This window comes from Manacus vitellinus, unplaced genomic scaffold (assembly GCF_001715985.3).
Source record: "Manacus vitellinus isolate BGI_N305 unplaced genomic scaffold, ASM171598v3 scaffold_13_pilon, whole genome shotgun sequence".
NCBI classification, from domain to species: Eukaryota; Metazoa; Chordata; class Aves; order Passeriformes; family Pipridae; genus Manacus; species Manacus vitellinus.
In genome coordinates this window covers 11,387,757-11,408,880 of record NW_021938999.1, presented here as the reverse complement: position 1 = coordinate 11,408,880, position 21,124 = coordinate 11,387,757, and the positions used below count along the sequence as shown (strand labels likewise).

The window sequence follows — 21,124 nt, the reverse complement described above, 5'->3', positions numbered from 1 at the left end:
TTTCTCTTGGTCTCTTAACTTAACCCGACCTCCTCCCAGCTGAGGAGGACTTTGCTAAAACGGGCTCAGCTGGAGCTTCTTGCCAAGCATGAGCTGCCTCAAAATTTTTCTCCATTTGCATATAATAATCCTTCCCAGTGTTTTCTTCAGCATGATCCTCTATAGTCAAAGATCAAAGTTAATATATTTAAGACTCTTAAGCTGCTGTCAACTTTCATTGGAATGGACCTACAAGTTCAGAAATAACTAGTGCAAGGAAAAAGAGGGATGGACAGACAGCCATATCACTCCAGAAATACATCTTGGGCTAAATTAAATCGAATTTCCCTGCGTGTTTTGTCTTCCTGTTTTTAACTGACACAGGCACCTTTTAATGCTGGTGACAGAAAATTTTAATATTAGTGACTTTGAAAACTGGACAGTTGCCCATGAAATGGATCTGTGCTGTATCACCATGTATAGCAGTTACTCATTTTAGAACATAACCCTCCTAATCAAAGGACATACAACATAATGAAGAAAAATTACCCCAGTCATTGTTATTTCAGAAGCACTAGTAGATGAAATGAGCTTGCAGTTAGTTATTGCACCATTAACCTCTGATCCTAAAGGAGCTCTGTGGTCTTGAGCCCATTAGTGGTACATGATAGGTAGATACATGATAGCTCTTTGCTGAGCACCCTTTTGCCTTGCCTAAGGATGCCACAACGAACCAAATGTCCATTTTCTTTGCAAAACTGGGCAGAAGGTGTCTCAAAATAGTCTGCTGCAGTTTGGCTATGGCTGCCAGCAGGGGTGGGAGTGACACCCAGTGTGCTGTAAGGGAGATCTGGAAATCTGTGGGCCACAACATCCTGAGACCAAGGAATCCTTCAAAGTCCATACACCTTCCCAAAACTCACCTTAACATCACTCAGCACCCTCCAGAGGGAGGGAAGCTTTATAGGTGTCAGGTGGTCAAGATAAAGCATTTTTGGAAGATTTGAGATCAATAAAATAATAATGGGAATTTCTAATTTTCACATACAGAGGCTCTTTGTTATAGAAGAGTACATAAGTGTTGTTTACAAACTGGGTAGAGTTTTTAATTGCAAAACCAAGGTAAAAATGAAGATATTAAGCCAAAAAGTCCCATTCCAGTTTATTTTTAAGTGAAAATTTAAAAAAAACCCAACAATCTCTTCCAGGTTTGTGTCCAAAACTTCGTCACATATTTAAATTGATTTTTTTTTCTCATTCTAACAAATGTTAGAAAATCTGAATGAAAGGGCACACAGGATAGGGCATGAAAGCTGGGGCATAAGGAGCCTGAAGTCTGATTTCTCTCCTTTTCCAATGATATGTTATTTGTTTTATTGTACTTTATTTCCACTGAGAACAAATGTTTTAAATACTTAACAAAAAGTATTGCTCCATTTTCACAAAACATGTTTTTTTCTAGTTTTGATTTAGGTGTAAATGTTAGTATTCTCACATGAATGTAATTCCTTTCAGTCTTTTAAAATATGTGATAACTATTTTGTTAACTCCAAGAAATGTCAAAGAGAACATGTCCTGCTTTTTGAAGCTAGGCAATGAGCAAACCTCCAGCAAATGACAGCACTGGAGGGATCCATAGTTCCTGCATAATTAACACTTCCAATTAAACTGCATCATCGGCACAGAGTTAAATCTTCTTGCTTCAAAATTACCATTATATGTGAATGATACTGTCGAGTTGATATACACTTGGAGTGATAGTGAGGTAAAAAGTGCATTTTCAAGTCAGTGCTAGTCCTAAATTTAGGCTCTGTAAGAATAATTTTTTTTTACAAAAGCCAAAGGGAACAGAAATATTTACATAGAATTTGTAAAAAGCAAGCAGATAGTAGTTAAATATTCTGATAGGTTTTTCAAAGCACTGGATTTCAATGCACTAATTCAAGAGAAATTTAAAGAGATAAGGAAAGAAATACTAATGTAAATGTTTGTTTATATTTCTGCAGGGAAAGAAGTAAAAATAACAGTAAGAAACACTAGAAAGTATTAGATTTTTAAAGTGTAATTTAAATAATTAACAATAATATTTATTGCACAGAATGGGCAAGACTTGTCTTTAAATTTACAGATTCCCTTAAGAATAGTTTTGAGTATATTCATGTAAATATATTCCTTTTTGGCTTGTGGTAAAAATAATAATAGCATTTGCACCCAAATATACAAAACCACAAATGTTATTCACTTGACAAACTGCACTGTATTGCTATCTATTATTCTCACAGAGAACATAAGGGCATATAGAGAAGGTCTGAAATGCAATCACAAAAGGTATTGTAAAGCATATTTTTGACACCTTCTAGACTAGCCTACACCTAAATGAGAGATTGGTGCCTCTTATGAATTAAACATAATTCTTGATTTATGTTCTGTTACCCTTGTATCAAAACCCATAGTTCCAGAGCAATGTCACCAAGAATTCATTTAATGATATTGATGATACACCTAACACAGAGAATACAAAGTAACGAGCAGTGCAGAGCATGGCTTTATAAATCACTCCTACAGAGCATTAGGCAATAAATAACAAGCCATTAATTCACTCTAAATTATGCTAAAACATGAAAACTACTTGTGCAGCAAATTATAAATACCTGCCATTTCTAGTAAAAGCGTGAAACTTCTGACCAAGAAATTTCATCAAATCACATCATATTTATCAGATTAGCTGGGTTTGGATTAGACCTTCTTTCTTTAAAACAAGACACAGACTGCAAAAAAAAAAAATGTAGGAGTTATGTTATCCTTGACACAGCCCAAGAACACAGTGTGTTAAACCACTTCCAGCACCTGCATTTCTGCGTTGTCCACCTGTTTCTACAAGCTACTGACTTGACTGCACAGGCAACTATCCCAACAACCAGTAGTGCTGTTGCAGTTCTTCAACTAAATATGAAGACCCAGGTCCTGAGAGTCCTTTCACTGTGAGTTATCAGCACCTTATTCCATGAGAAGCTCTTGTGTCCTATGTGAACACCAATACTCACACTACATTTCACTATACAGCAATACTGTCCTGTGCAATGTGATTTAACATAGCAGAATCTGGTCTAACAGAGATTAGGAAATATTATCCTTAAGAAAATTAAAATTGGAGGGCAATGAATGATTAATTTACAAAGCATTCGAAATTAAAGACTGTTAAGAGTTATGGTTTAGAGTCTTTGACAGTGAAACCAGATAATTTGTTTCTTCTGGTCTACTTTGTAGTATTTGGGCAAATTAAACTTCAGGTGTTGGCTTTTCTGGAATTACCCAGCACAAGTTTGGTATCTTTTTGTCTGTGTCTGAGAAGCAGTAAAACAACCTCCAATTATACTTTCTGGTTACAGATTTTTGAGTCCAGCGATCCAGTTTCATATGCTGTATAATTTGTGAGGTAGCAACTGTAGAGCTGTATTATGACCCTATTGTGTAGGTCATGAGCTGTGTCATGCATGCAACAACATGAAAGAAGTTTGGTTCCCCATGAACTGAAGCCCAGTCCTGACATATGATCCCAAAAGGGAAGCCCTCGCAAAGTTGTGCACAAACATCTCTCCCTCCTTGTTGGATCTGCTAATGGCTACGGAGGACATGATGAGAGAAAAGTAATTGTGCTAAAAAGAGCAAGACTGTAAGCCTAAGAAATCTGGTTAATGGACCATGTACTGACCATGCTGGCTGAAGCCTGAATATCCCTCCTTCAGGATACTTAGCCTAGCTAGTCAAAAAAAATGGAAAAAAGCAATTTGTATGCTATTGCACTCAGGGTGGCTGTTTTATTCCTTCATAAGTCTATTAACACAAAGAACAAATTCTGCTATTAAAAATGAGGGTGAGAAAACTGAAGGCTCAGTGCAGGAAGCTCAGTGCAGGAGATGGACACTGTCCCTATTTCATATATGAAGATAAAGCTTAGTTACCAAATAGTGCTTAAATAAAAGAAATAAAATTGCTTGAATTATTACAATAGGATCTGTCAAGCCTAAGTTTGGGCTTCTCTGAACTGTTTTATCTCTGCTCTTCATCCCAATAAAACCCAATGATCTCCAGTACTGAGTCACCTCCTAACCTGACATTTTAATAGTGGAAATTTGAGGATTGCCACAGGCATAGACATGCCAGTAAAATTAACCAAAAACATCTCTGGAAGAATAATAAAATTGTCACTCAAGGATTTCTACTTTTTCCAAATTTCTGTAGGCAAGGTGCTCACTTTCTGCACAAACTCTTCCCAGGCATGGTTTAACCTGCACCCCTATGAGCTTTGCTGTCTCACCACAAGCTCACTCCTCCTTTTTATTTCCCAGACTGGTTTTTTCTGTTCCCACCCATTTTTGTATTTCCCAAAATAATCCTAACAATATGCCAATGGGAAACAGAGTAAACAGTTCTTTCTAACTATCCCATCTGGAATTATATCTCCCATTTTAACTTCTTCTTGGAAAAGATACCACTTAGTCTAACATTGTTTGTACTATGATTTTAGAATGAGAATGTAATTATACTCTATGTATATGAACCTCAATGCTAAAATTTAACTTCATCTATCCCTAACTGTGTATCTTTGCCAGGACACCAAAGACTATGCTACTCACTGTAGGTCTATTTCTTGCTTTGTATTTCAACAGCCTCCAACAGCCCTTTACACACTAAAGGCTGCATAGTACTTTTGCTCTTTAATTTGTTTCAGTGGTTGTGTGAGCAGATTGAAGTCAGTATAATGCCCTCAAAATTCCTAGTGACAAACCACTGGTGTTACATATGTTAAATCTGAGATGTCCATAGCCTAGACTTTTCTGCATTAAAAAAAAAAAAAAAAAAAAAAAAAGAATCATGAGTCAGTTATCCAGCTTTGGCACAGGTTATTCTATGCAAAACCAAAATGTTCCAAAGAAACATAGCAGCAGAAAGTTATCTCGTATATTACAAGTAAATAACAAGGCAAAGCATCAGGATCCCAGTCTGAAGAGATCAGGCTCAACTGTAAATCTCAACAAAATAAAGCTTTAAAATATAAAGATAAATATAGACTTCTCATATGAACAATGACAGACGAAGCCATTACTAGTTTTCTAGCTACCATCTCAGCTATATTTCCTAATTCTAACAAAACCCTGAAATTAAGTACTGCCAGCAGCAAAAGTTACACTTCCCATGTTTTGCCTTAGTAGACCAGCAATAACTTCAGCTAAAGACAGGTATTCTTAGTTTGATATTATTTTGCTAGCATTACTGCTGATTTAACTTTGCCCATACAGACTCTCTGAATCTATGACTTCACACCCGTGCAGCAGGCAGGCAGCCTCCTGCAGGCACATTCTCCGGCTGTGCTACCCAGCCCTGGCTGGAAGTGCTCTGGTCTTTGGCAAGTGCTCAGTGAGAGTGAATCTGCAGGAATGCACAGACATGAAAGGTATTATTACATTGCTATTTGTTATGCTAATTTTGTTAAGGGCTTGTTGGAATTTCATTATAAACCATATTTTCAAGAGGCTCATAAATCAACCATGAAATGTATTCTGCGCTCACACTTTCACACACAGAGCAAGACCCAATGACATTATTTCACCAATTTAAAGGAAAAAAAAAAAGAAAAAAGAAAAGAAACAGGATTTATTAAAATTCTATTTATTAACTTTTCAAATATAATCTGAAAGTTTAAAGATATTAGTAAAGCATGCTAAGTGGAGCAGTGCAAAGCTTCCAGCACCTGCAAACACTGAGCTTCACTTACTCTATGATTTTGTTACTGTCTGGAAATCTAAGGAAACTCATAAAAACTCTGTAAACTTGTTTTAGTGTTCCTGTTTCAGTTGAAGTTTGTATCCTTCCCTTTCCCTCTGTCACTGGGTGTTCAGTGCTCCCAAATCTATCAGCTACACACAAAAACCTCCACACAGCTGAGAGCCACAAGACATGTGCCACAACCTTTGGAGTTCCAGGGAGCACACGGCTCCAGGACTGGCTCTCAGGTCAAAAGGATCATTAATTGCTCTGTCCTGGCATTGGCACTCCCTTGTAACTCCAGCTGGGAATTCACATTCCAAGTCACATTCTGCAAGAGAAAAGCCCTGCTGCTGAAAGTGAGTCAAACCCCCTGCTTTGAAATCCAGCTTGACTACCTGTGAGGCAGAGATCTAGAGAAGTGAGTTGCCCATGCAAATTAACTACATTTACTGAACTAAACTACTCCAACTAAACTACCTTTACTGAGCCATGTAATAGTCATCTATATCACATTACACAACATCAGTCAACCCCAGAAGTACTTGTTTGTGATTTTTAAAATTTACTCTTTATTTCTTCTCCTAGTCCATGGGGCTTGTAGCCAAAACTAATCCAGAGCTTTGAACACAGTCACAGACAGCAAACCTAGCTACTAGCTATATCCCTGGTGGGTTAGAAATCAACCACAGAAATATCCTTACAAATACAATTAAACATTCCTGATATATCCTAAATATTAGCAGGAGTGAGATCTTTTTGATTTTTATTTCATTCAGCAAACACATACTAAAAATTTGTAGCCATAAAGCATCCTCTTGAGATGCTTTGGTTTTGCATCACAACAAAGCATTAAAAGATCAACCCTGAAAAGCTTAACAACAAAAAAAAGGCCAAGTGCAATCTATATGCACTGAAACTAATTACTTTTATGACAATCTACTTATCCACCACGTCAGTCTGGCAACCTAATGCGTGAACTCCCAGAGTCTTAGAGTCTACAGGTTGTGCCATATGGCACTGCAAATTTAGATTTAAATTTTACTTCAATATCACAATGGTCATGTCTTTAAAGGCACAAATAAATGTACTAATTGATACATGAGAAATGCACTCATTTTTAGAAATTCGACATTAAATAATTTACACTTTTCTGAAGAATGACTTGTGGGGACCACAGTGCTCTGCCAGCATTATGAAATTTTTCACTATTGTTGGGTATGTTGCTGCCAGAGGAAAGCTATGAATCAACCTTGTAAGAAGGAGAAAAAGCTGTAATGGATGTTCTGTGCATTATCGGAGGGGAGATTAAAAAAAAAAAAAAAGAGGAATTGTTATGTTAGAGAAAATGCTACACAAAGAGAAGTATTTGTTAGACCACATTTCATATTCCCTAGTAAAAGGTACCAAAGTCCTTGCACAGGGTGGATAAAATACAGTGTATCCTCAGTGTACTTCAGAACAAAGATAGTGTCATCATAGACTCCAGATCTATTTGCCCTCCATCCATAAGAAATAAAGCCAACATTCCTCATCTGTCAGCATGGACAATGGTTTACAGCATTAAACTAGTGGTTCCCAGTCGAGGGACACCTCACTGGCTTTGAAAGAGAGAGGGGATTGAAACACCGTGTTCTCCCTTCCCCATGCAGTCGACACTGCAGATCTCTTCTGGTGGAGGAGTCAGGAGCCACCATAGCACAGTTGTTGCTTCCTGTCCAGATGGGCAGAGACCTCCCAACAGGAGAGGGACGTGAGGTACAGCCAACACTAGCTGACAGTGCAAAGAGCAACTCAGACACAGAGCTATCTTTTCCATCCCTTTACTCACCTGACTCTGGGACTCTTGATGCTGAGAACAACCAGAAAAAAAAAGACCCCTAATAAGTTAAAGGCTCTACAGAGTAAGAAACTAATTTCTCAAAGCCACTGGGAGACACACCTTTCTTGAAATAATGGCATTCCATCATATTAAGTAACAGCAGAAGTCCAGCCTCTTGGAACCTTTTTTGAAACAAAAAAGACAACAGTTTCCACATAGGTAATTGGAATGATGACCTAATTGCCCACACTATTTAAAACACAAACCTCTGGCTAAGAACACTGGTGACCCCCAAAACAGTGCCAGCTCTGAGAGCAAAGGGACAATAGCTCCAAAGCTGGGCACTTCACCCGAAGGAAAGGTCAGCTCTCCCTGGCAAGCAGGAAAATATCCGAACAGATTTCATGGCTTCTGGCAAAGCAAAGTGTCACAGCTGAAATGTTTGCCCTTGCAGAAATCACAGTTGAAATTTTACATGACTTTCAGCATGATTCAAGTGCCGCAAGGGGATCTGGTGCTATGTAGGGCACACGAGCCTGGGAGAGCAGCCGAGAAAGCCGAGCTCTAGATGCACCAGGGTGCCCCACTGAAAGTTTCCCAGGCTTATGGATTCAGGTATGTGTAGTCTTCACAGCCTGATGAAGGGAGAGGGTCTCTCCCGAACTCTCAGAAGAGACACCAGTGACTGACCAGCCATGGTCCCCCATGTCTACCACTGAACAATGTCCTGAATCCAGGTCCAAGAGAAGTGGCCTGGGTCACTTCAGTAAACCATGAATATTTGTGACCCTTTCCTCCAGCTTTTCAGTAATAGATCAAAAGGCAAAGCAGCAAGCCTGGAAACAGTTGATATTCAGTCAGTGTCCACGTTTGTCCAAGGTTGGTCCAGGATCTTCCTTCACAGAGGGGTGCTTTTCCCACTTATTTATGTGCCAAAAGTTTCCACTAAACCCTGGCACCACACAGCTTACAGCCAGTGGACAGAGTCAGAACAAACAAACACCCAACAAAAAGGAAAAGTCTAGCAGATAGGCAAGAGATCTAAATTTTATTCCTAAACCCTTCCATGGGGCAGGAGTCTATGTGTCTCTGTGGAATTTAGGATGTCACACCATGTTGTAGTCAGCAGAGAGCTGAATTCCATCTCCTCCTAACCCAGAATGGCTCCAGGAAAAACCATCTACAGTATTTCACCTTTCTCCATTCACTTCCTAAAGCTTACATCATGCAACTTAATGAGCCCAGAGAGAACAGATGCTTCCACTTCCAAATCCAAATTCACATGCAGATCAAGTATTTCTGAGCCACAGACACTGCACATCATGCTGTGACAGGGTTTACAAACTTAGCCTATATGTCAGCAGAGACCAAGCTTGGAGCAGGTATTCCCCATGCACCTAAAATGATGTTGGAAACCATGAAGTAGAAACATGTGTGGTGACCCCTACCTGACAAGCTCAGTTCCCCCAGGAAAGGAGCTCCTTCTGAGGCTGGTAGCTGCAGGGCTAGATAAACTCTTCCATTTGCTAAGCTGTAGATCTCCATACTACCTTGTCCCAGCCCAGAGAAGTACTGTCCATTTAACATTATATTTAGATTTGGTTTTGCTTCAGTACAGACAGTTACTATAAAATTAGCAAACTGAAAAATCCCTGATGCTAATCGATATTATTTATAAAGGACAAACTCTACTGTTTTTACAGAATAAACCTTTCTAATTATTGTACAGGATCAAAGATGCATTACTCTCAAATGCTATCAGATTGAAATATTTAAATACACTTCAAATAGTTTTTTGTTTGTTTGGGGTTTTTTTTGTTGTTGTTGTTTTCAAAATTCAGTATCTTGTGGAGATGTTATTTTCCTTTTTAATTTTGGCAATTTTACAAATTCTAAGGAAGTTTCCCACCACTTCACGTGCTGTCACAGCATCTTCAAGCCATCATTGCAGCTCTTCCATCATATTTTGTGTAAAGAAAAACTTTTAGCTCATCATTGCAGCAGCTGCTAATGAAGATCTCTAGGCTTTCTTCTAACTGATAATGAGAGAATTACAAATATTTTAAGTATCTATTAAACTCTGCTAAATCAATGGTGATTTACTCAGAATTTCTATAGGAGTATACAGCACATCCACTTTAATATCAAGTGAGTTAATTGTGATTAATGATACTACAGTGGAAGGCAAATGAATTCTTAATGACAAGAAACTTCATGTTACAAAAATGGAAGCTAACAAGGAACCTCTTTGCTGCATTTTTCACATGACATCATTAGTAACTACTACATTAAAAAATTAAAAAGAGAACAGGAGCGTTTTAAAGAGTTTTATATACCATCAATTTACAAAACATAATAAGATAAGGAAAAGGATGTAAGTTTTTTAACATTCATTTTTTCTCTCTCTATATATATAGGAAATTTATTTAAACAGGTGTTAGATTAATTAAAAAGTTATCACCACAGAATTCAGGGTTATTTTTTTAGCCACTGAGTACAAGAGGGGGGACTCTATGCGTGTCCTGGTCTCACTTTTACAACCTCTTTTGTTTGACTTGTAGGTTTTAATGTGCATCATAACATCTCTCATCCTGCAGTAGGAAATTCTCTGGGGAACACTTGCAGAAAATAGGACATTGAGTCCATAATTAAAGTAATCTCTTCCCAGGCAGATGCTTCAGTTGGCTCTGTTATCACATATTACAAAAGGCATCTTGAGGCCTATAAAATGTGTGGCAAATGGCTTTGGAAATGAGAAACAGTAATTTTTCATCTAATTTTGATCCATAGACATGTAAGTACTGTATTGCCACTTTTTGGTACAAAGCCAAATAACTATTGTGGTTGTTGAAATAAGCTTGGCAGTAACCAAAATTAAAGAGTACTCTAGCTTTTATCCTCAGTCGGGAAAGCCTTTTTCTAACCATCTTTGCACTTAGCAAATAAGCATGCCATCTCAAATATGTGAGTTAATGCCTACATCTGGATTTAGAAGAAAGGCTTTATGCAGCTTACCTCACCATACATATTCTCTCTCTATTTGAGTGTTAAAACTGTCATTCAAATTATGGCCCTGACATCTTCACTGCTTTGCCAAACTGTCTGTGATGTTAATTGGGAGTGTTTCTACTGTTTATCTTTTGTATTTTAGGATGTTTAGGACATTACTCTTTGAATGTGTAAGTAGGTTCTGCAAAGTAATTTGCTCATATCAGTTATAATCCATTGCATAAACACTAATGCCGATAGGAGCTGGCTGAATTTATGTGGCATGTTTTTAGCTCCTAACTGCAACTGACGTGTTGAATGTGGGCAAAATTTGACCTCAGACTACTGAAGTACTGAAAATAAAGACAAAGAGATTAACTTTCTTTCATTATTCATTTCTTCAAACTTGCTATTTTAAACTCTTCTCTACTTGGGTGAGATTGCTGGAGAGCTGCTTACTCTTTAAGACTCTAAAAATGGGTTTTTCACAGAAAATGGCTCAAGTGAATATACATTACTACTTGCACTAAAGAGCTTATGTTGATCTAAGAGGGATATTTGGAAGGCTATAACAGAAAATGTTGTATTTCTTACATTTCTAATAAGAACTAAAAGATCCAAGCCACTCCAGAACGATAAGGAATACAATGCCATCTTAGGAAAAAACTAAATGTTACAGTGGTATTGTACCTGTAGAATATGTAGTGAGAACAGCTGTTAATCAACAACAAGCCAGAAAACAGCATGTGAATTACTTCAATAATGTGCTTTTAAACTAAAATTTATTATTATTTAAATTAGTGTGGGATCTCCAAGCCTTTTTCTAGGCAATAATTCTTCTGTATCACAGCAGTATGGAATAGAACTTTCACTGAGAGCTGCTGTGATGATGAGAAGGTCACAACAACATCATAATGGTATCTACCATTACAACATCTCTATGTCATCATTAGAAGAGCAGGTGCCATCCTGATACCTGTCTCAGGCTTCTGGTGCCATGACTGAGCTGCTGCTCACCAGGAACCACTGAGCAGTTGATGTGCAATAGTTGGCTGGAACAACATCTCCCACTGTGATGATGTCTCTGCCCCAAACAGCTCACAGGCCCACAAATATGTCACAGCCACACAGTCTAAGCAACGACACCTGGTAACAAGTTGTTTGGGAATGACTTCCATTTTTCCAAAAGTCAAATAGTGCAAAACACTGGAGAAAAAGGGAGAGAGCTATTAAAAATTCTGGTTTAATCCTCTCTAATGTCAAGAATGGAAGAAAAACAAAGCAAGGAAATTATTATTAACTATTTCATTCACCTCTATATTTTCTCTTTTACCTGCCAAACAATAATTGTGTTAGAAACCTCTGCAAGTTTTAGAGTTCTTTCAACCTTAGAGGTCTTTGGTTCTAGAGAACAGTGTTCATGAGCTTTTAGACTACAGTATGATCACACACAGACCACTGCATATAAGCAATTTTTGTATGAAAAATTGACATCAAAAGAATTAACTGTCATCTGTGAATACTGTAAAAAAAAAATCAAGTAAAGACAGATACTATCAAGTAGTAGCACAACTCCATTCTGATGACATTTGTATAATGTGTATACTGAGGTTATTGAAGGATTACTACATTTGAATGTTTATCTGGTAATGTTTTATATATAATACTACTATAATATTTTTAAATTTTTAATTATAGACAGATTGAATTATATTCTACTTTATATCCACAGACAAGAATTATCTAAATATTAATAATAGATTTGAATTTCTCGAACCGAGAAGGAAGGGATACACCCTATTTTTAAGTATAGTTTAAACAATAATTATGAGAGATGTTTTAGAGCTCACTCTGTCAGCTAGTTTGAAGTCATGCTCATTCTGAATACTCAAATCCAAATTTTCCCAGTGTGAGAGCAGCAAAAGCTAATCTAATGTTTTTTATATCTTCAAGTATAAAGTTTCTTTTTCATTTCTAAACTTTTGCTAGAACTTGCTGTAAGGAGACCATTGCAGTACAGACAGAGGGAGAAATTTTTTATTTTTTTTATCTTACTGGATCTTCACATTCATCATACCCAAGTTTTCACATTATATATACATACAGGAAGTCTTGCTGAATATTAATATTGTATATATGTATATCACTCTATTAAGGTTCATCCAAGCAAACAATGTGAGAATAGAAAGTCAACATTTTTGAACTGAGAATATGAACAGAACATGCTTGTATGTCTTTGCCTGTGTACACGAACAACCCAAAATTTCAAACAAGTAATCTGAAGGCATGAATTTTAAAAAATACAAAAATTGTTATTTGTTCCTTTGATGACAGCACAAACACGCATGATTTGTGTGGATCAAAACCAGGGCTCAGCATCCCACAGTACTGAGCTCTTCACCAAGTTATTTAGTAATAGTCCCTTGCAAGAAGTCAAGTACTTCCTAAGAAGTATACAGACAATGCACTTATCTCAAACTCATTCATCCACTGGACACATTTTCTGCTTGAGAGATGGCACTGAAATGGTCAGGCTCTATCAATCAACCAGTGAGACATTCCAGAGGTGCAAAGGGCTTCCATGCAGACCTGGTTGTCTGCAGTCCTGAAATTTAACTTCCTAAAACATCTCTTAAAACTGTCCTTTACCTTTGCCTGTACTTATGTTTTTATGCACTATATGTTTACCTGTAGAGAATCGTTTTATGTATGTTTAGTGCTCACTCTTTCTATAACTAACATTTTCAAAAGAGTTCACCAAAACTGCTTCATGCCTATTTTATTAAGCGTATTTCTTCTAGGATATAATTTTGAAAGGGTTGTTATTGATCAATTATTGTAGCCAAAAGACATTTCATTCAATTCCTCTGGTATAGAGGAAAACCTCTTAGTCGAAACAGAGTGTTTGGAGTGCATGTAATATATTCTGTACTCTAGTCACGTTTTCAAAATTAAGCCATCTTGAGAAAAAGGGAAGACAAAGCAACTCTTTAAATGAAACAAAGATTTATGCTGTTGATGAACTAAAACATGTTCTGAAAAATAACCCTGAGGTTAGACTGGAGAGAAGTTTTTTTCAGAGTTCAAGAGAGAATTTTAAACACAACTACTGATAACTGAACCACGGATTGTGGATTGATGGTCTCATGCACAAAAATAATGGGAACATTGTGCAGAAAGGGAAGAAAGTAAAATCTAATCTCTGCTTCTAGAATTGCCAGATGAACATTTGTAAGAAGGGAAGTAATACTCACCATGACAATTTTATTATTTAGATTATTTATTATTATTTTACTCTTTACCAGTAGAAAATGACTGAATTTCATTTTATTTCATGCAGGAGGTATCAGAGTACTACATGGAACCACAAAAAAATTTTAATAGAGTAGCCAAAGGCTATATTGAGCTACCTTCTGCTACCATACAAGTATGTGATGTAATAAATTTGCATCACACAAAGAAAAGAAACCATCCTAATACTGTATAATCTTGCAGTTTCTATTCTGGCATTACACAATGTTAATTGAAGTAGCATTTTAAGCTTTTTGCTCACCTTTGGAATTAAGTTCAACTAACACCAACAGAATTTTCATGTGCTTTTACTTTGTGTTCACATATCCATTCTTTCTGGCTTTGTTGGTTCTGCTTTTGTCACATCTACTACACAGCATGAGGAGCCTAAAATAGCAAGTGGCCAGTTGTCTGCAAACTTGGAGAAAAGGTTAAAAACTGAGCAGTCCTCTCATTAAAGTGGGCTTTTAGTAGGTGTGTCAGTCTACTAAAAGAATATTAGACAGTAGATTTTACCTCCAAGGAAAAAGGAAAACAGTTGCAAGATTTTATTAACTTTACAAAGTTGCCATTTTTATTCATACCTTTCATCAGATTCAACTGTTGAACAGCCCACTCATTGGAAATTCTTGACACAGACAAAGCTACTGAATGTTAAGGGTGGTGAGGATGAAAAATTCATTTTCATGGCTTGGTACTTGGTGCTTATGTTTAGGCAGCTGAGTCTGTCTGGGTGGGATTCAAATTCAGGTCTAAAAAATCTTGAAAAATGTGCTTATATAAAGATCCATATGTGAGCTAGGCAGATAGTGATACATCTTGGTCAGTGGAGATCTAGGGCTAAATTTATCTGCCTAAATGTATTACAATAATTTGGAACGTCCTAAGGAAACTAGTAGAGATATAGAGACCTTCTGAACCTGCAGGTACCTCTCTCTAGATTAGAACTGAATTTCAGGCTCTGAATGTCTGGGGTACCAGACTGTCACCCCCATTAACTCTCAAGAGAGTTACAAACACACAGCTCATAAAAAGACCTACTTGGACTATTTACATATCCTATCTCCAGAAAACAACTGAAAACCCTTTTGAGGGGTGGAAAATTAGATGCAGCCTGCTTCCATCCCCTCTCATGATTTTCTTGCTTTGCTCTGAACACTTCTGAATACTCACCACCACAGTTTGTGCTACCATCTTCTGTTAACAAAGTTTCTGAAAACACCCATAATTCCTCATTGGTCATCTTTGTTTGCTTTACACAAAATAGACAAAACTCAGAAAAAACTAACAGACAAGTTAAATCTAATTCTGCACAGTCAGATGAGTCTTTGCTGTTTGGGGTCGTACTTAGAGGAGCCACAATGATTCCCTGCACAGTGTTTGCATTTCACTGGAAAATTAGCGAACACAGAAGATGAAGGAGGTAATCTGGGCACCACATCAAAATGGGACAGGAGAACAGAGCCAAGATCTGAATCAAATATTGGCTTATGATTTTCAGAATATTACACATAATGCTGATTGACGGCACAACAATGCCTCTACCCAGGGAAGTGGAAAACCAAGCAAAGGAGTAATTTTTCTTCATAGTTCCACTAGACTGACACACAAACAAGGAACAATTACTAATGACTTTTTTTTTTTCCACAAAGCATAAGTTAGAAGCAATATGGAAATACAAAAAATGACTGAAACACTGGGCTAACATTGGAACTACCCTGACTGTAAACAAGGACTGTACCTAATTTGGTGCTGCCTGCACATCCCTTGACTCAGAGTCCACACCAATATCATAAAGAGTAGTATGAAATAACCTGCTTCACCCTTATCTTGCCATAAAGAGTAGGAAGAGAAGTGCAGCACTCATCTGAAGCAGGGAGCTGCTGCTTCACAGAACCCCAAAGTCAAGGCTGTCTGTACATTAATGTTTTCATATGTTCAACTGACTGCATGGATTTCAAATCATAGCAGCAAGTAGGATGCCATGAACAACACTATATTTCAGGGTACAATTATGTGACATCATGAGAAGATGAGGGAGAAAAACTTATATGACAATATAATTAAGAATTGGTTGATCATATATAAACGCAAGGGACCTAAGGGACCTCATTTCTGATATTTGCTGTTTTCTGTTTACTTTCATGTTAGTATCTGTGTGTATTATCATTGTGTATAGAGTAGTTGTGTATTTAATCTTGAAGATTATCCTCTGTATTTCTGTCAAACAATTGAAAAACCCACAGTAAATTGTGTGTCTTAAATGACAGTTTAACCAAGTGGTTTACCAGGGGAATGTGATTCCTTCAGGCAATATAGCCCTTTCCTACCCTGGTTAGAGGACTAATATAGCAAACCATGTAATCTTCTTGGATGTTTATTGAATATTTCCATAATTATTATCATAGGTTTTCTATAAATGCTTTAAATAGGTAACCGAGTCTCTCAAACACTGTCTTTATGTTCTGTAGTGTTTGAACAGCATGATATTCAAGTTCATACATTAACATCACTGCCAGGTCCTGAAACACATGGGCACGAAAAGACCAGTTCTGGAACAGGGTACTTCAAACTTCCCAGAAAGGAGTTGTAAGCTTGGGGAAAGACATCCTCTCACTGAAAAACGCAATAGTTCAGCTGTCTGCTTCAGCATTCAGTCCCAAACATTTTCCTGGAGCTATGCTGAGAACCGGTTGCTCCTGCCTCGGGAGAAGTGATGTGCCAGTGCCCTGCCTCGGCCACCACAGCTCTCTTACCTCTGTCTCCACAGGGGGACACCACACAGCTATTCCTGTTCCCCTTTAGCCATTTGCACCATAAGCTGTGCTAATTGGGTGTCACATAATATATGACTGGGCCTTTTAGCACTTTCAAGGACTTCTCAGTGTACAGAATATTAAGATCAGTTGTGATGGGTCACATCCCTTACGTGGGTTATTAGACATTGCCTACAGACTCAGGCAGAGAGCTTCACAGAAGTCCAGTCCACTGTTAATGAAAGCTATAGTGAATATATGTATAGACTCAATTGTAATTATTAGACACCTGTTCAAAGACTAAAATAAAGGGCTATGTAAGAAAAATACTTATTTTTCTAGGTAATTTCTATAGTCACCAATTCTATTTAATACAATAACTGGAATTTCTGCGATAAACCATGCTGCTGGTCAAAACACAATATGCTTTTGCTATTTAGGTCAGCTTTATCACTTTTGCAAACTAGTAAGTTAAGCCATCTATAAAACAACAGGCTCAACAATCTAAGATACAGCCCAGCGTGCCACCCTGCTTAACAGCCATTATTATCCCTGCTGACAGGCTGAGCTTTAACTAGGTTAGTGTAAGCTTAGAGCAGAAATTACAAACTGAGAAACCTAGCTGAAGGATTATATAGAGAATGTTTGACAAATTTGCACACAATCAGAGATATTACTTGTTACTGTAAAGGAGAACCTACTATTCTGTGGTGGTAAAGAGCATTTATAGATCCTGGTAATTTGCTTAGGAGGCCCTGGTGTTCAACACCTGTTTAAGATAGTCCAAAGTTATTGCTAAGACAACTATTCTCCAATAAATGATGTATTTTACTTTTATTTCCTCAACTGAGCTGAAAGTATGTATGGTGAAAACATCCTTAAGTATTACACCAAGATGTACTACAGGGACACTGGCAGCATTCAGTGGTTCTCTTAGAAGTGTATTTCTGCATATTTATTTAGTAGCCATGATAAGGTACTTTGGGAAAAAAATCCCACCAGAAAACAGAGTGAAAATAAGTTTACACATGGTTAGCGTTAAAAAAAATGGCTATTGTCTCCAACCACCTTCCCCCATGGAGCACAAGACTCTACATCATCCCTTGTCCTGGTGGAAGTGGGGGGAAGGCTTGCTGAGCGAAACACTGAGCCAAGGAAAGATGCCTGGCTCCATCAGATAGCTTTACATTCAGATCCAATAGTGGCTCATCACTGTGTGCAACGGAAAGAACTAGACTACATCAAACTGCAGAGATGAGGAATATTCCAGTGGGGCAGGAAAGAAACTGAGTGCTGTGCTGCCACGCTGGTGTATGAGGTATGAATCCCAATTTGCTGTGCCCCTGCATCTCACATACCCAGAAATAAGCCCATCTTCCTTGCAGGAGCCCCCTCCAGAACTGTGGCCTGCATCTCTCCCCACAGCATTCTCACTTCCCCTCATGCTTTGCTAGCCCTTCCTTCCTGCAACAGCAGCAGTACTTTGTGTGTCTCTCACTGGCTATTTTGGTAAACTAAACATGGCCAGAAGCCATCCTCCTTAGCCACGACTGGGAAATTCAGGGTGGGCTGCTAACTGGAAGCTGACACATTTATGCCAAGAATATTTCTGGCAGTTTATAGATAAATTGTTGTAACAGGCAGAACTGTTGGGGGAATGTCCAAATTTACTGGTATAAATGGTATACCTGGCTACTGATTTTTATGAAACTTAGTATCTTGAGATCTCAACCCCTTTGTCACATTTATGTGGTTACCAATGGGTGCAAGAGCTACAAGGAAGGACAGACCGACAGCATCACCACACAAATCTTTCTTCTTAAGGGTTCAATCTTTTTCAGGACTGAGCTTTAGAAGAGCACACCAAAAGACACAGATGAAATGAAAGGGAATTTCCCCCATGATGTCTATAGGGTTATGACTTCTCTGTGTCACATCTGTGCCACTGTTCCAGTGGAAGCCAGAACAGGTCAATAGTGTGTGCAGTTAATAAAAGCTAGCTGTGCATTGACCTGTGAGAGATTTGCCTGATGACCTTTGTCCAGTTCCTCATAGGAATCATCCAGGGAGAGATATCAACACTGCAAAAATCGCACGCCAAGGCTAGTGCTAATTAATAACCTTATTATCCATCCCCAGAGAGGTCATAGACTAATGAGCTAATCTGAATCACAGACATATTGGCAACAAACAGCACAGAAAGCTCTTACCTATATTGCATTGTTGTCAGAGTCTATAAATTTAGGTACATTTTGTAAATACTTTTAATTTATACTAAATTGAACTTAAATTAAAATTAATTCAATTTAACATATTAACTGTTATACATATTAAATTTAAACTACATATTAATTTTTAAGTGTTAAAATATCTTGCTTATTATTTGCTATAAAAGGAGATAAAAAAGGTAGAGCCAATTCTTTGGAACTCCTGAAGTCAGGGAACTGGGTAAAGCAGGCAGACTAACACTGCACGACAAAAATAGCCTTGTTTACTGCAACTTGTGATTTAGTTAGCAGGGGAAACACCAGCTGAGGCAAGAAAGTGTGGATAGCAGAAGAAAAACTGAGAAGGAGGATTAGAGGTAAAACATATTTCTCCTCCTTGTATTTCCTTCAACTGCTGATCACGTTTACTCAGTAGTCCTGCAGCAAAGTGTGATCCTGGAGTAAACACCAACTTCAGAGAAGCTGAGTCTTCCCCTCCCATCTGAATTTGTTCTGTGCGAAACCAAACTGATATAACTGCATCATTTTGCTCATCCTCAAAGACAAAACACTATAACCCATGGAGTATCCTTATACCATGGTGTGAGGCATTCTGAAAAGCCACGAGACTGACAGTCACATGGGCCAGGGACCCTGGGAGCAGCTGTAGTGCTGGGCTCCTCAGTGCAGGATCAGACCTTTCAGCCCTGCCAGTTTTATGCTTACATCCACACTGCAAATTACATAGTCAAGAATAAATTCAGATTTCTGCTATGTATGTCCTGTACACTGCAGCATGGCTAAGGACTTTACTAATATAGTGCAAACACCACCCTTTTTGAAGGGGTGCTAATGCTGAAGAGGTGGATTATGATTTATACAGATAGGGAATTACAAGTTGGATTTCCAAAACTTTAGCGCTAATCTAACTCTGTTTCCACTGAAGACAATGTTGAACCTTCCATGGATTTCAAGATAGGCAAGCACAGACTGCCTTTGAAAATATCCCTTTAATTTCATTTAAATGGGAATCAGCAGCCATAGTAGTATTTGTATTTCTGTAGAGCTAAATGTCACTTCTTCTTCAACAATGGCAACTATGAACAAAAAACCCCAATACAAAATCACCAAAAAAAAAATCAGTCACAGGAAAATGAATGACTTTATAAACTGACCTCAAAAATCACAGTGGAGGGCCACATCTCATACACAAACACACTGGCAGTCACTGTGCAAGTTAGGACCAACAATTCAACAATTATTTCTTGAATACCAGGGAAACAAAAAAATTCAACAAAGTAAGGGAATAGGCAAAAGTACGCAGAGAAGATGTACAGGCAGCTCAAAGAACAAATTTTAACTGCTTCAACTTGATCAACAAAGGAAACTATTTTTAGAAAGGAATTAAAGGAAATATAAAATTCACAGATTTTCCACAGGAAAAAAACCCATAGTTAACAGATTTCCTCAGGTTATATACAACTGTTGTATATGCTACAAATAAATTCTCAGAACTTAGTTACCACTCATCAAAGCTAATTTTTCCCCCAATTTACTATTAAATGTTTAGAAGAAAAGAGTTAGAAATAAAACTGTCTTGAGATTGTCATCACAGCTAATAAATAATATATCCTGACAATACAGGCAAAAAAAAGTGCATCATGTGGGTAAAGTGAAATATCAAAGACACAGGTAAATCAATCAAAAGGTACTGTGCTCACCATCAGCAATTTATGTTCTCAAAGAAGTCACTTCCTCATTTTTTAATTTTCACAACAGTAAAACAACTTGATTACGTGGAGGACTTACCTACAGCTTCCCAGAACAGACTGACTGGGAATAATACTCAAAGGAAGATTTATTTTGACAACAGGACAGTCAGAGAAACACTGAAAATGCCTCTGAAATGTTGCAATTATTTGCTTAGTGAATTAGGGAGCAGTTTGCCTTTTTTTCCCTGAACATGTCAAAACTGAAACATTTCCTACGTTCACCTGCACTCTGGGTGTATTTTTTCTCTCAAATCTGATGTACCAAAATTCTGGGACAAATAATTAGAAATAACTTGAAGGTAACATATAGTAATATATATGCTAATAATGTATTTTGTTGGTACTAAATCATCAAACGGTTACTTAGGTCTTTAAAAGAAATTACCAAAAAAGCCTCTTGGTTATTCTTTGTTCAGCAGAAGTCGGAAGTGTTTATAATTAGGAACAGTAAATACTTGAGCATGACTACTCTCAAATATTTGTATTTTATGTTGATGCTTACAATCCGAATAATATATGTGTCAGATGTTCTAACTCATACTA

The 21,124-nt window shown here is 37.6% G+C and overlaps 1 protein-coding gene across 1 annotated transcript in view; it reads right to left on the bottom strand.

Moving 5' to 3' along the window:
• Window positions 1–21,124, bottom strand: part of RELN (reelin) — a 265,985-nt gene that overhangs the window by 177,217 nt on the left and 67,644 nt on the right. The gene's annotated exons all lie outside the window — the stretch shown is intronic.